This window comes from Ovis aries, chromosome 3, assembly GCF_016772045.2.
Source record: "Ovis aries strain OAR_USU_Benz2616 breed Rambouillet chromosome 3, ARS-UI_Ramb_v3.0, whole genome shotgun sequence".
NCBI classification, from domain to species: Eukaryota; Metazoa; Chordata; class Mammalia; order Artiodactyla; family Bovidae; genus Ovis; species Ovis aries.
The window spans coordinates 84,604,753-84,621,017 of record NC_056056.1 but is presented as its reverse complement, the minus strand read 5'-3'; the positions used below and the strand labels follow the sequence as shown (position 1 = coordinate 84,621,017).

The 16,265-nt window shown below is 43.3% G+C and overlaps 1 protein-coding gene across 1 annotated transcript in view; it reads left to right on the top strand.

Moving 5' to 3' along the window:
- The window catches only part of TMEM178A (transmembrane protein 178A), a 294,367-nt gene that overhangs the window by 145,912 nt on the left and 132,190 nt on the right, over positions 1-16,265 (top strand). Inside the window, exon 9 of the mRNA XM_015094419.4 lies at positions 9,737-9,793. The gene's annotated coding sequence lies outside the window, so the exon portion shown is untranslated. The remainder of the gene's footprint in view (positions 1-9,736; positions 9,794-16,265) is intronic.

Genomic DNA, 16,265 nt, shown 5'->3' with positions numbered 1-16,265 from the left:
TCAGTGCCAGACTCCTCAACTGGGGCTCTTATTTTCAGCATGCCACCTTGAGAGCCAGAGAAGGGTTCTGTGGGGGTGCGTTCTAACTGCAGAACACTAAAGCTGGATCTGATTTTTGAGATCAAGGAGTGTAATCTGTTCTTGTCCAGAGGCAGAAACTGAGGCCCAGAGAATGATGGGACTTCTCACTAGCAGAGCGAGGATAAGGTGTCCTATCTCTTACCTCACAGATTCACTTTCCCCTTGCCTTAGTATATCAAAGAGGACATAACTCAGCTATTAATTTTCTTACCAGGGTGTCCTTTAAATCTGTGTGGCATGAGGGCCCCGGGGAATGATGCAAGCAAAATATCTCCCTAACCCACTGAGGATGTGCCTGTGCCTGTATATGGGGAAGGGGAGAGCAAGTAACTAGAATAGCATAGGGGTTATACTCCAAGCTGTGTTAGTCAACAGAGCAGCCACTAGTCCAGTGTGGCTATGTAAATTAAAATGAAATAAAATTTAAAATTCAGTTGCAATAGTCACATTCCAGACACTCAGTAGCTACTCGTGGCTCATGGCTACCACTTTGGACAATGCAGAACATTTCCATTGCTGCAGGAAGTCCTCTTGGACAGGGCTTTCTAGAGGCTAGAGTCAGATTTTCTGAGTATGAATCCCAGTAAAATCTCAAGTGTATTACTCGATGTTTCCAAACCTCGATTTCCTCATCTGTAAAATGTACATAAGCACTGTGTTGGTTTGCTGTGAAAAGTATGAATGTAAATAAGATAATGTATGTGCTTCAAAAAGTGGTTATGTACATGCGTGCTAAATTGCTTCAGTCGTGTCCGACTCTTTGTGATCATATGGACTATAGCCCGCCAGGCTCCTCTGTCCATGGCATTCTCCAGGCAAGAATACCAGAGTGGATTGCCATGCCCTCCTCCAGGGATCAAACCCCTGTCTCCTGTGGCTCCTGCACTGCAGACTTATTCTTTACCACTGAGCCACTGGGGAAGTCCAAATGTTATCATCATTAAGCATCCTGTTTAAGACAGTGCAGCTTCTTTTTAAAAGACATTTGTTCATTCCCTGCATTGTGTCTCAGTCGCATCCTGCAAGATCTTTTGTTGCCGTGCACGACCTCTAGCTGCAACTCCCGGTCTTAGTTGCTTGACGGCATGTGGGATCTTAGTTCCCCAACTAGGGATCAGACTCATCCCCTGCATTGCATGGCAGATTCTTAACCACTGGACTACCAGAGAAGTCCCCAGGGCAGCCTCTTCTGATTGAAATGATGCAGTTTATTCCGTGGAGGAGTAAGGAATCACTTTCTGGGGCACTAGAATGCCAAGAAGCCTGTCTTGGTTGGGTTATAGTGGAAGGAGGTCAGGAACAGGGAGAAGGAATTAGGAGAGGCTGGGACTGGGGGAAGATGATCAGGGTCCTGGGAACAAGGAGAAGACACAGTGGAGGGGGCTGTGACAGATGCCCGAGGCAGTCTAGGGCAAGGTGGGCAAGTGCCATAGCTGGCAGAGATGTGGATCTGCCGGTCTGAGCATGTGTGTAAGTGACCCTCACCTCCCTTCCCTTGTGCTAACTGCCTGTCTGCTTGTCCACAAGAGGGAGGCAAGGGAAAGGAGAGAAGGAACTCCAAGTCCAGCTGGCTCTTTGCTGGCAGCTCTGGCCAAAGATTTGCTGTGGAGGAAGATGAAATTTCTGATGAAAATACGACTGCCTTTCACAGAAGCTCGAAGGTCTCAGCTGTGTTTTCCTCAAACCCATTTCCTCAGTGGAGAGGATCCCCCCCAAAGGCTGTGTGTTATTCGGCAAGTCATACTTCACAATCTCTTAGGAGGGCAGCGACAGTTTTCACACCTGGCTGGACGCTGTGCCAACCTCCCAGCAACCCCTCCATACCGGTTCAGCAACACAGGACACAGAAACTGTGAGTGGAGAGGAGAGAGGTGGCAGTCATCCAGGTAATTTGGCCCCACGGCCTGCCACTCCACAGTATTGATTGCGCTGCCAGGGCTCATAAAGCACTGTGTTAGGCATTGAGAGAAGGTATTAAAAAAAAAATTCTCTTTGCCCTTAGGGAATTTTCATGTAATTCAGGAGCTAGTGAGCCAAGGGACAAAGGGGCTTAGGGTGGCAGAGGGGGAGATAGGATTTGCAGATGTATTTTATGCCCTGGTCTGCCCAAAGTGTTACCTTGGGTCAAGCTATTGCAGTTTTCTGGGTCTCCTGACTTTCATCACAGATACATTTAAGCGGATGGACTGGGTGATTTTAAAGGTCTCCATTTCTAGAACCCTGGGATTCTAATTCACATGTAGGGAGGTGAACACCTAGGCTGTGGAAGAAGATTCTTCCACTAGGGCTGTCAGCTTTATCTCATAAAGTATGGGATGCCCAGTTTCATCTGGATTTCACATAAATGATGAATACATTGTTTTTTTAGTGCATGTCCCATGCAGTATTTGGGACATACTTATACTATGAGATTATCTGTTGTTTGTCTGAAATCCAGATTTCCTGGGTATTCTAGATACTATTTGTCTACCTCTGCCTTCCACCAAACATGTCTGCACCTCTGACCATGTGGGGAAGGCATTTCTGCCTCTCTACATCCTCTTATTGGGACTTCCTGACTAATCTGACTGGTCTGAATCTGTGAAATTCCTTGGCCACATTTGACTGACAAGGATAAGTGTGTCTAAGGCAAGACCTTTGACTTCCTCTGGCTCCCACTGTCTGGACAAAAGCACTAGGCATCTCTTCCTCTCCCACTCTCTTGAAAGAGCCCCCTGAGCAGTCATGGGGGTAGGTAACTCCCCCCTTTCCCTGCTGCCCCACAGCAGACCTCATCCATCCCAGTGGCTGAATGGACTTGCAGTCCATTCTGAGGGCCCATTTATCATAGACATGCCTGAGTGTTCTACCTTCAACACAGATTTGGGATGGGAGCAGAGGCCGCTTTTATCTGAAAGTTTAATCTTTTTTTCTCCAGTTTTGCTTTTACCAACAAACTCTGCATTTGGGGGATTATTGGGTGCTTGCTGTCCTAGTAAAAAACGGATACTTTCATTCCCACTGGGCCAGTACATTTCTGTGTTTTCTTGTTTGACTCAGGTTCCAAACCTCGTATATGAATGTTGTCTCTACAAATCAGACATATTAGCCCATTTACATAGAACCCTGATGACTGTGAAAAAGAAAAAAACTGAATGGCATGTGACATCATCAGGCTAGAACAAGAGAGAATGGTCAGATATAAGCCATCTTGGGATACTTATTTACTCATAGAGGTGACTTGGGAATTTTATGTTGTAAATAAATACTTGCTGTATGAAAGAAGATGGGGAGGGCTCTTGTCCAGTTATCCAGGCCTGACAATTCTAGTTATAGACTTTTACAGTGAGATGGTTGTACGAAGATACCTCTTGAGATCTTTGCCAGTGGGTGTTGTCGTCCTAGTCATTGGGATTTTCCCAGCTCAGGTTCTTTATTTCTTGCCTGGACCTTTGTAACACACAGCATTGTTACTCCCTGCCCCCTAAACTTGGCTTTCCTAAACACATATTATGTCATCACACCGCCTAAAATCTTATTCTTGCCTCAGAAGCAAGTTCAGACTCTTTAGTATCGTCCACTAAGACCAGGTGGATATGTCAGTCTTCACATTTTTTTTTTTCCTGCTACTACCTTCCCTGCCCCCAGGCTCCTAGGTTATAGTCCCAGTAAACTTTTAGTTGTCTCCTAAATATTCTCCTTCACATCGCCAAATCTTTGCACAGTTTGGCCCTTCTCCTTTTAATGTCCTTCCTCTCCTCTCTCTGGTGAGCACTTGCTTTTGAGAATTAACTCAAAGGGCAGCTTTCCAAAGTGAAAGTTGCTCAGTCACGTCCGACTCTTTGTGACCCCATGGACTATACAGTCCATGGAATTCTCCAGGCCAGAATACTGGAGTGGGTAGCCTTTCCCTTCTCCAGGGGATCTTCCCAACCCAGGGTTTGAACCCAGGTCTCCCGCATTGCAGGCAGATTCTTTACCAGCTGAGCCACCAGGGAAGCCCCAAGCCCTCTTGAATTCCACTGTCTCTGGCTGAGCCACATGGTCCTTCCTCTGTGCTCTGACTCTACCATGTTGTATTGCAATGGTTGCGTGAGGAATCAGGTGCTCCCTTTTGTGTAGGACCTCCACAAGGGCAAAATCTTGTGCCTTTCATCTTTGTAGTTCCTCACTGATGTCACATGCTTCTTCTATTTCCCCTATTATAAGGCCCAGCACAGCAGGGGCATCCAATAAATGTTGCTTGCACGAGGACCATAGAATATAGCCCAGATAGCAGATATTTAAGTTAATTGTGTGGTATGAATTGTCAGACTAAATAAATCTTCACAGTGGAAATGACTACACTGAAATTTAGTATAGAAACATGCTGCAGCCCATGAAAACCCAACAGATTATGTAATTTAAATGAAGGATATGAAATTTTTATCTCAAGGCACAAATCAGAAGAGAGCCACAGCATGAGACCCATGTAATAGGTCTCATTGGCATTAGTATTAGCACTAGGTGGTCCTTCCTTCTTTGGGGTAGAGAATGCCTGTTTTGGTATCCAACTACATCTCATCAACATGTTTGTTATGACTTACGACTTATGGAAGGAATGTTTTTTTCTTTGCCATGTAAGATCCAATGGATCAGCAAACTATCTCTGTTGGCAAGTACTTCTTGAGAGGCTGTGAGACTGGTCACAGGGATAAGGGATATTTTTTGGCCACTTTGTCTAAATGAAATCTGAAGGGATACCCCTTCTAATATTTTATTTCCTCCATGGGGCATAAGTTTAGCTCTCAAAGTGTAAAAGTCTTAGACTTCCCTGGTGGTCCAGTGGTTGAGAATCTGCCTGCCAATGCAGGGGACATGGGTTCCATCCCTGGTCTGGGAAGATTCCACACGTCATGGGGCAGCTGAGCCTGTGCACCACAGCTACTGAAGCCTGCACCCTAGAGGCCGTGCTCTGCAACAAGAAGCCACCTCAATGAGAAGCCCTTGTACCACAACTAGAGAGTAGACCCGCTCACCACAGCTAGAGAAAGCCCAGGTGCAGCAATGAAGACCCACTGCAGTGAAAAAAAAAAAAAGGCATAAAATTGTTAGGGGGAAAAACTGCAACTCTACAAGCACTCTAGAGAAAGAGCACTTGGCTTGGAGTCAAGCGTCTAGTCCCAGCTCTGTCACCAAGCCCATGGGTGATCCTGGGAATGTCACATAACCTCCGAGGGCCTCAGTTTCCCTGTGTTGGTATCAAGGGGGTTCTACTAGGGGCCTCTGAAGTATTTATCTGCTTTAGCATTTTGATCCTACGTGCTTCTCTGCAGGGACAGATTGTGAACTTAATGAGCTTAAGCTTCAAGGATCTTTGCTTGCACAGCTCTTTTCAGAAGCCTTGGGAGGGGCCCCATCAATATCTTTTACTTGGTCATATATTTTTGTAAAGTTTCAAAAAGTAAAATGTTTTAACTGAAATTGGTTAAGACAACTATCTCTTTTTACTCCCCACTCTCCCTTCGTTGCAATTCCCCAGGTGTGGGGTGGCCTTGAATTGGTTGTGGGCATGTTTGGGGTTCAGATAAAGAGAAATTGGGTTGAAGATGCTAATGATACATTTCCATGTAGTCTAGAGTTACTTTTGTGTATAGTTGCATTGTTACTAGTTATTCTAATATAGGTCTGGCTTCCAGAAATATTTCTACTATTCCCTGTGCTGAATGGCATGCACAAGAACAAGTCAAAACACTTCTCAGTTGTGTCCCTATAATGTTTTGAGTGATATGAGTATAATCAAATTATTCTTATACCACATCTATCACCTTGTTGATAAATATAGGGGTTCTGTCACTAGAATCCTGTTTCTTCAGGACTTTTTAATGCATTGTATTGATATCAATGCATGCTCACTCACTAAGTGTGGCATGAAGGGGCAAGGCCACTGATGGTGCCATAGAATGAACTTATCCTGTAATTCTTGGCACTGGAAGCATGTGGGGATTGGGAGAGGGACAAGATTTTGACATGTACAGAGCCAGAAGCTAGTCTGTTGAAAATTCTTCTAGTCATCAAACATGAAAAGTTGTAAATGGAGGATTCAGTTCTCAATGATGCCTAAACAAAATGGAAATGTTCTTTCAGCAGGAATATACTCAATAAAGCAGCATGTATAATTATAAACACACTGTTTTCCCTTGTTTTGATTATGTGTGCTCAAAATAGAATTTTCCAGAATGTCTGTGTTTGTAGGGGCAAAAACCTTTAAGCAGTACTGTAAGCAGTAAGTCTCTGATTTTGCAGGTTTTATGCATCACAGTAAGTCTTAACATATCTGACACATCTTGTCGAGATGAATTGTATTGGTTTTAGATGAAACAGCATGCAGTATTGATACAATTCATTAAAAAGTCCTCAAGAAACAAGGGTTCTAGTGACAGAACTCCTATATTCATCAGTAAGGTGATAGATGTAGTATAAGAGTAATTTGATTATACTAGTATGTAGCTCAATATATTATAGACACAATTTAGAAATATATTTGACTTGCTGTTATGCATGCCTAATTTTGGACTAATTTTATATCCATTTTCAGAATGGCTGATAGGCTAAAACTCAAAGAGGAAAGGAAGGATGTGTCTTAATGGAAATTGATGATTTCAGCTAAAAGAAAGAAGACTAGCAGAGACTTTAAAATATTGAAAACTCTCTTATCACAACTGAAGCTAAAGACTCTGATGGTCAAAATCAAAAAGATCGGAAACAATCACAACAGCAAAGAAAACACAGACAAAGCAGACAAAGCAAAATGAGAGGAAATTTGTGTGATTTGGGACACTCCAGGACAAAGAACAGGAGGAGGATAAAAGTAATGGTTTGCATGAGGACATGGACTACAGAAAATTAATGAGTGTCATTGGCATTTAAAATTAGCCCCTGCAAAAGAAGCCTGAAATGCCATGACTCTTGGCTCATAGGTGAAGGAAACTGGTTAGAGCTTAGCCCAAATTTGACAAAACTCTAAAAATGCTACATGACACTGTAATAAATTAGAAGTTGGAAAAAAATTTTCTAAATTATCAATAATGAATAAATAAATTTCTAGTAGATTGAATTATATCCTCATTTCCTTATAGAAAGATTATATAAAAAATCATATAAAGAGATGACTAACAATTTGGAAAAAAACTGTGCATGTACTTTAGGCAGCTCATTAGGAAATACGTTTTGCCATTCTGCTGCGCCCCCCCACCCCCCGGTTTTTGTGATGTTTGCGGAGTTTTTCAGTTTTAGAAATTAGTATTTTATAATATTGTGACTTCTTACTTCTTTGTAAATAAATATTCAGTTTGCACTCCGTTTTTGTTTTGATTGTATATTCTCCTTCAGTAATTAGGGCCACCAAAGTATATAAGCACATGATCTGTTGCTACTCATCTGACAGATTCCTTTATAGAGCAGTGTTTCTCAAGCTTTAATATGCATTTGAATCCCCTGGGGATCTTGTTAAGATGCAGCTCCTGAGATTTCTGTATTCCTAACGAACTCCCTGTTGGTGCCCACACTGCTGGTCTAGGGGCACACTTTGAGAATCAGATCTACAACAGTGGCTTCCATCTGACTGTGCATTGGGTGATGCTCTTAGAAAACACAGATGCATGGGCTCCCCCCCTGAAGATTCTTACTTAGAAAACTTTGTAACTAGGCAAAGAGACCCTTTGATACACTTGCTAGGAATTCAAACTGATGCAACCATTTTGAGGTTAATTTGGCAATATCTTCTTGGAAACTGGAAAGAGGTCAGCTGGAAATTCTGGGAAAGGGAGTTTACAAATTCCTAGCCTAGGCTGGGGAAAAAAAAAGTGCAGGAGGATGGGGCTTGGCTGAGAGACAGTAGATAAATAATTGGTACAGGGTACAATCTCTGTAACCCAAAACTTCTACTATTAGGAATTTATCCTAGTAATATTTACATATATAAATATATAGGTATAAGACTTTAATTCCACAGTATTTGTAGTTGGGAAAAACTAACAGCAACCTGCCCATCAATAAATTACACAAACTACGAAACATCTTTACAATGAAATAGCAATAGCTCATCTTAGTTAAACAATTACTACGTGCCAGACATTGCTGTAAGTTATTTATAAATATTAAATTTGTCTTCACAATTATCATGTTTCCATTTTGCATATGGTATAATTTATATGTATTAACATGGAAAGCTGTCCAGGGATATAACAGGTGAAAGCAACTAGCAGAACATTATTTATAATATATCATGCATTACCATTATAATATACTAGCAAAAAATAATATATTCAAATCTGAGGCCTAGTCTTCAGTAGATAACTACTGATCTAGAATAGGAATGAAAGGGCATTCATTTATATTCAAATACACTGTTTTCATGCAATTTAACTGGTAACACTTTCAGAGGAAGTAAAAATGGTCAGGCTGATTTGGTGGATAAGAGCAATCTGTCAATGGTCAGATGGATAGTCATTCTTATTGATCTCAACATTAGGGATGATGGGAAGAACAGACCTATAGATGTACCTCTCTCTCATGTCTTTAAGGACACACTCTAGGAAGAAAATACACCAGTGCAATTTGTCTGGGCTTCTCGGTTGGTCCAACTTTTTGTCTTATACTGTTTCACCTTAGTAAAGTCATTCCCCTCTTAGGCCATGGCAAGGTTTAAACAAACTCCCAACACTTTATTTTGGGATTTTTCAAACATACAGGACAGATAAAAAGAAATCTACAGGGAACACATGCATCTATCATCCGGACTGTACAATTAACATTTTACTATACTGGCTGCTGCTGCTAAGTCACTTCAGTCGTGTCCGACTCTGTGCGACCCCATAGATGGCAGCCCACCAGGCTCCCCCGTCCCTGGGATTCTCCAGGCAAGAACACTGGAGTGGGTTTCCATTTCCTTCTCCAATGCATGAAAGTTGCTTCATCACAAATCTACTTATCTCTCTGTGCATCCATTGATTCACTTCATTTCGGGGGATGCACTTCAAAGTAATTTGCTGACGTCAATCGGTACACTTTCCCCTGAATGCTGCAGTATACATATCAACAACTATAGCTTAATATGTTTCTAGTTCGTCTTCTTTCCTTTTAGGGTAACATTTACACGGGCAACACACAAATCTTAGGTGTACCATTTGATAAGTTTTAACTAGTGTGAACATCTGCAGAACTCAGACTTCTATCCAGAGAGAATTTTACCATAACTGAGAGTTCTCTAATGCCCGTTTCTGGGTACCCCATTCCTCCCCACCACTCCCCTCACCAGACAACTACTGCTCTGATTTTTTCCCACTGTAGATATCCTTTCTAGAACTTCATACAGCTGGACTAATACAATATGTCTTTTGTGCAACAATCCTTTTACTCAGCCTAACATTTTTTGCAATTCATCCACCTTATTGCATATCCCCATTGTTCATGAAAAATTTCCTTATTTTCTGGTATAAGATGATGTTTCAGGTTCAACTTGTACTTTCCCTGTTGTAGGCCTGGAAACGGCCATTTTTCCAAGGATCTCTGGTTTCTTTTGTGTTGTGCTTATGTGCTCAGTTTGCGACCCCTTGGACTGTAGCCTGCCAGGATCCTCTGTCCGTGGTATTTTTCAGGCAAGAATACTGAAGTGGGTTTCCATTTTCTCCTCCAGGGTATCTTCCTGACCCAGGGACTGAACCTCCATCTCCTGCATTGGCAGCACCACATGGTAAGTCCCTGGTTTCCTTTAATAAAGGGTATATTCAGAGACCAATATTTGGGCACTCAATGTTTTAATTGCTAATGCGGTATCGATGCTTTTAGATCATTCACTCTGTGGACAGATATAGGAAATATGTATAAATATATATATATATACACACACACATATATATGAGATATATGTGTGCATGTTAATGTATGTACATATAATCTACACAGATACATCTATAGTATTTCTATATCTGTGTGCATGTATATATTTATACACGCATAATGAAAGCTAAGTATGTACTGATACTTTGGTTTCAATTTAAACCCTCAGGGTTTTCCAGACTTTCCTGTTTCAACGTTTATAAATATCTTCCCTAGCAATGAGAATATTGGCCCCTATTATCACAGCATATTTACTTATTGGCTTAATCTCCCAACCACACTGGCTGTCTCTTCCAACCACCACCACATCCCACCTCCTCTTTGTCCTGTGTCTCACCCCCTCCTGCCCTGCACCCATGCCTCTGCATGCCTTCCTCAGCCCTCTCACATCTCTGTGATTTCAGTCACTGTGCTGAGTTCTCCATAGTGGGAAGGAAGAGACACAGAGCAGATACCACATTTTGATAGGAAAAAGCCCAGGTGAACCAAACCAACACTGCTCCATTTGCAGTCGTTCTGTTTCTTAATTCCCGTTACTAAATGTTTACAAAGAAAAGCACTGAGCCTTTTAAAAAACAAAACAAAACAAAACAAAATGGAACAATTGAGTGGAGCAAGCTACGATTTTAAGTCCCAAGTAGAAGATTTTTAACAGGCTATTAGAATGATAACCTGTGGCTGCTGTGGAACCAGCTCAAAGCCTCCCTGATGTTGCCCAGGAGGGGCCAACACTGCTCTGTAACCAGTGAAAACACTTAAGGCCTTCAAAGGCGTTAATCAGTCATAAGGAGTATTAGCAGAGGCTTCCGCAGGGGAAGCATTGGCTGTCCTTGGGGAGACACAGCAGGTGAAGGTCCTGGCCATCTCCAGCCTTGGCATTCACGAGGGCTCAGCTGCGACAAGTCTGCAGGCCCAAGCGCATGCTTTTGCCCACTGACTTGAGTTCCTGGGGATTTCTCATCAAAGCCTTTGCCTATCACCTTAGGGGAGAAAGCTTGCTGTAGTTACCTTCACATTTCTTAAAGTCCGAGAAATAACCTGGCTTTTGGAAAACAATCTGTTAACGCTTCCTGGAAGTTTTGAAAGGCAGGAAACCCCTTGAGCGCACCAAGCATGGTGCAGTGCTGGCTCTTTCATTTCTAGCTCGGTTTTGACTCATGCCCCCACTGCCTTCCCCGCACTCACGAGAAAGCACAGATTCTCAGCTTAGTTTGCTTATCAGACTGCATAAAGCCGGGTGTTCTCAGGGTCTGCTTTATCTTTGGCCACACACTACCTACTGACCAGGAAACCCACTTAATCATTTCTGAAATATGCCTCATTTGTAGGCTTAAGGCAGCCTTAGCCTGAAACAGGGATGGCAGATTTGTGTCAAGATATATTTGTTGTTGTTGTTCAGTTGCTAAGTCATGTCTTGACTCTTGCAGTCCTGTGGACTGTAGCCCACCAGGCTTCTCTGTTCATGGGGTTCTTCTGGCAAGAACACTGGAGTAGGGTGTCATTTCCTCTTCCAAGGGATCTTCCTGACTCAGGAATTGAAACTGTGTCTGTTATGCCTCCTGCATTGGCAGGCGGATTCTATAACACTAGCGCCACCTAAGAAGCTCTCTAATTTTAAGTCTCATGTAATTTCTCAAAGAAAAAACTACTAGCTTCACTTTACCTATGAGGAAAATGGAGGCCCGGAAGCCAAAAGAAAATTGCCAAAGATCTTGCAGTAGAACTGGAACATGAATGCAAATCTATTTGCTTCCAAAAAACTTGTTCTTTCCATGGCACTGTACTTTGTTGTTGTTTCTGAACCTAAGCTTCACCGTTAACATTCAGTCAATTCAGTCACTCACTCGTGTCTGACTCTTTGCAACCCCATGAACCACAGCACACCAGGCCTCCCTGTCCATCACCAACTCCTGGAGTATACTCAGACTCATGTCCATTGAGTCAGTGACGCCATCCAACCGTCTCATCCTCTGTCATCCCCTTCTCCTCCTGCCTTCAATCTTTCCCAGCATCAGGGTCTTTTACAATGAGCCAGCTCTTCGCATTAGGATATCAAAGTATTGGAGTTTCAGCTTCAATATCAGTCCTTCCAATGAATATTCAGGACTGATTTCCTTTAGGATGGACTGGTTGGATCTCCTTACAGTCCAAGGGACTCTCAAGAGTCTTCTCCAACACCACAGTTCAAAAGCACCCATTCTTTGGTGCTCAGCTTTCTTTATAGTCCAACTCTCACATCCATACATGACTACTGGAAAAACAATAGCTTTGACTAGATGGACCTTTGTTGGCAAAGTAACGTCTCTGCTTTTTACTATGCTGTCTAGGTTGGTCATAACTTTTCTTCCAAGGAGTAAGCGTCTTTTAATTTCATGGCTGTAGTCACCATCTGCAGTGATTTTGGAGCCCCCCTAAAATAAATTCAGCCACTGTTTTCACTGTTTCCCCATCTATTTCCCATGAAGTGATGGGATCAGATGCCATGATCTTCGTTTTCTGAATGTTGAGCTTTTAAGCCAACTTTTTCACTCTCTTCTTTCAGTTTCATCAAGAGGTTCTTTAGTTCTTCACTTTCTGCCATAGGGTGGTGTCACCTGCATATCTGAGGTTATTGATATTTCTCCCAGCAATCCTGATTCCAGCTTGTGTTTCTTCCAGCCCAGCGTTTCTCATGATGTACTCTGCGTAGAAGTTAAATCAGCAGGGTGACAATATACAGCCTTGACGTCCTCCTTTCCTATTTGGAACCAGTCTTGTTTCATGTCCAGTCTAACTGTTGCTTCCTGACCTGCATACAGATTTCTCAACCCTTAACATTAGTGTTGAGCAAATCTGGATCCCACCAAATTTTCAAATATGACCCCAAACTCATTCTTTTCTTTGACTTGGTTTTAGCTCCAGCTGGAAGCATGTCTAAGCATTTAGTTTCATGGTAGAGAAATGCAAGAGGCGCTCTCTAAAGTTACTACCTTCTATCCTGTGGGCTTTGGGCAGCCCAGAGTAAGTTTGTTTCCAGAACTAGGAGTCTGGCACAGTGATCTTGACTCCAAAGGATCCCTGTCCAGGCCAGTTAAGTGTGGAGTGCCCTCTTTCAATGCCAGGCAGTTCAAAGAGGTACAGAAGAGTTGTGACCTGACTTCCTAATTCTGTGAATTGTGGGCACCTGTGTGCCTGCTTGGCTGTTGTGATGTCACACAGACTTCAGCTTCTATAGTTAGAATCACAAGGCTCCGTGAGGTAGTTGAGTAGACCAGGAGGACCTCAGAGCTGGAATGGACCTCTAGCTTGGTCTAGTTCCATGCTGCCTAAAGCAAAAAAAAAAAAAAAAAAAAAAAGCTCTGGCTAGCACCATGGTCAGAAACAGGTTTAAATACTTCCTGGGGAAGGAATGGTACAATCTCCCCCCTTTAAGTGATACACTGTTAGGCAGCTCTGGCAGCTCCGAAATTCTTTTAAAATTAGATTATATATAGCTCTCTATAATTTTCAAGTTCTTCACTGATTGATTTTCCTCAATTTTATCAGAAACTGATTGCTATAAAGTTGATCCATCAACCAAGTAGCTGGTGCAGATAGTTTGGACTAAGCAAGGTTAGCTCTAGGCAAAACTTATAAGGCTCTCCAGTAGAGTAGACTTTCATTGTCTTAATCATGCTACCGTTCTTTAGGGACAACCCCTTCTCATCCTCTCCATTCTTTCTTCCTCCTTCAGAATTCCTCCTGTTATGAAAAGTTTGGAAACTTAGCCACCATTGTGACTGATAAAAACATGACTGTCTCCTCTAAAGAGAAGAACTGTCTTGAATTTTTATTTTTTACTTTTTTTAAGGCTAAAACCTTGAAAGGTTTGGCATAAAGGAACAAATTTGAAATGAATCTTAGTATTCAGGCAGTTTGAGGGAGGGTGGGGGTAAGTGAATATAGATTCCCAGCACTTTTGATATTGAAACAGCATGTAAAACATCCATCAGCTTAAGCTAATTTTGTCTCCTTAAATAACATGTTAATTAATCAGATTGCAACATCACCAGCTTACACTGGTTTTGCCTCTGTAACTAAGTTGATTAATCAAACCTGGAGACTTTATGTGACAGGACTGAGCATCTGCAGGATGGGAACCCATGTCTCCACGATAACCCAGAGCCAGAGATCTTCAGGCCATGAAACTCAAAGATGAGACATGTTGCCACGGTGCTCTTTAGGAAGCACTATGTCCTTCAATAAAAGGAAAATCTGGCTTCCTGCAATATGGACTAATTCAAGACTAGCCAATAAGCTTCCAAGTTTGAAATTCCCCTAGCTCCTTAAATGTCACTTGAAGCCTGGGTGGAAAAGAGAGATTTGAGAACTTTGCTTCCAGTTTCCTTGCCAGTTGATCTCATAATAAAGCTCTTCCTTTTCTCAAAAGCTGATGCCATAGTATTGGCTTCTGTGTGCCTCAGGCAGCCTGCGCTTGCTTGGTAACAATTTCGCCTCAGGTAGGACACCTGACTCACCAAGGTGAGCCTGGTTCTACGTGTCCATCCTGGTCTGATGATGCTCTCCACTTGGTGAATACTGGTGGTCTCACAGGAGGATGGAATAGAGCATAGGGAGGTTAGTGACCTGTATTACTTGAGGTCTAAGTGCAATAGAAAGTGGCTCGTTGGCTCAAAGAATGTAGAACCTGGTCCCAAGCAGCAGAGACCCTGCGCCATTAGCCTCTCACCCTGTCAGAAGGAGTGGTAGATGATCCTGCTCAGTCACTGGTCCAAGTTGCAGTGGGTCCCACCTACAAGGAACCAACTGTCAATGAGCTGCAGGGTTCCTCCTCAGCCATTGGTTGGGGCTGCAGTGGTCCCGCCCACAAGCAACCAACTGTGACGGAGAGACCATTAGTGAGGGGATTTTTCAGCCAACCATTGGTGGAGTGCTGGTCTTCAGGTGGAGAACGAGGTAAGAGGTTGATCCCCGGCTTTTCCTCTGGGGCCTTCTAGTTTACCTTGCCTTGAGCCTACGGATGACCTGGGGGGCAGGGGCAGGGGGCAGGGGCAGGGAACATCCTGGGGCTGTGTCCTGCAGGGCTCCAGAGACCTCGCCAAGTCGAGGCCCAGGCCTTGAGGCAGCGGTGAACCTCCCCCGCATTTCTGCCTCCGCAGCCTAATAGCAGCAGCAGTCAGCCTGGGTCACAGCCTGTGAAACCTGGCCCACTCTATACAGGTGGTCTGAGGAGCCTAAAGGCCAGCTGGGCACCTGACTCCCTCAGCAATGACTGCTGGGCAGGGACTGAGGAACTGGTCCTGAGAGTGCCAGCAGCTGAGATCGTCCTCCTCCCAGCCATGACCTGGACCTCAGAGGGTGGCAGGTGTGCCTTTGCGACCTTGCCCATTTTTGTCAGAACAGAGAATAGCATTCATTTGATAGAGATTTACAGAAACATCCTTATCTGACCATGACCTGGCCTCAAGAACAAAGGATCTGACACCAAGAAGTTGGCAATAACTAACCATGCCCCTCCCTTACCATTCCTAGAAAGGGGCTTTGCTGAAACCTTTCAGGGAATTGGGGGTTTTTAAGGCACGAGCCATTTGTCTTCTTGCATGGCCATCAATAAACCTTTCTCTCCTCCAAATTTTGATGTTTGGTAACAAAAGTAAAGCCCAGTAGGATTTGAATAGCCACCCTGGGTTTGACTGATGATCTGCTTTAATTCCTTTCTCAAAGATGGCATCTCCCACAGCACAGTCTTTACTCCAGCGCTCATGCCGCCAAAATAGGAGCCAGCGATCATTTGGAAGGAAGTTTTCCCAAGAACAAACGGCTGTGTCTCTTGATGCAAGGCATAGATATTCCTTGAAAGGCTTTCTGTCGAAATAAGCAAGGTCCCAGCCTGCCTTCCTTTCACAGAGATGAAAATATCACAGCCTGCGGTGGTTGAGGGTGCGGTGGGAACTAAACTCCTTAGCCCTGAGGTTTAGGGATGGGTGTGTTGTGTTTTATTTATTATTTATGGGGAAGCCTGTCCAAACACTGCCTTTTAGGAACTGGTAAGAAATACTGATGAAAATATGAGCACTTGAGGCATGAAAGAGCCTTTGAAACTAGGACAGACTTTTATTAGAGCCCTACCTGGATGGAGTCTGTAGGTGAGGCAGTTTGTATGCGCTACCCTCTTATCCTCACAAATCAATTTTTAAACTTGGTTTAGGCTCTGGGAAGCAGTGAAATTGGGGATTTCAAATGAGCCTCTCAGTCCAGATGTGTCCATAATAAAAACCACTGGGCAGTAGGGCATAATTAACAATCTCTCCTTCCCTGAGACCGCAGAATGGCATTCATTTCGCCAA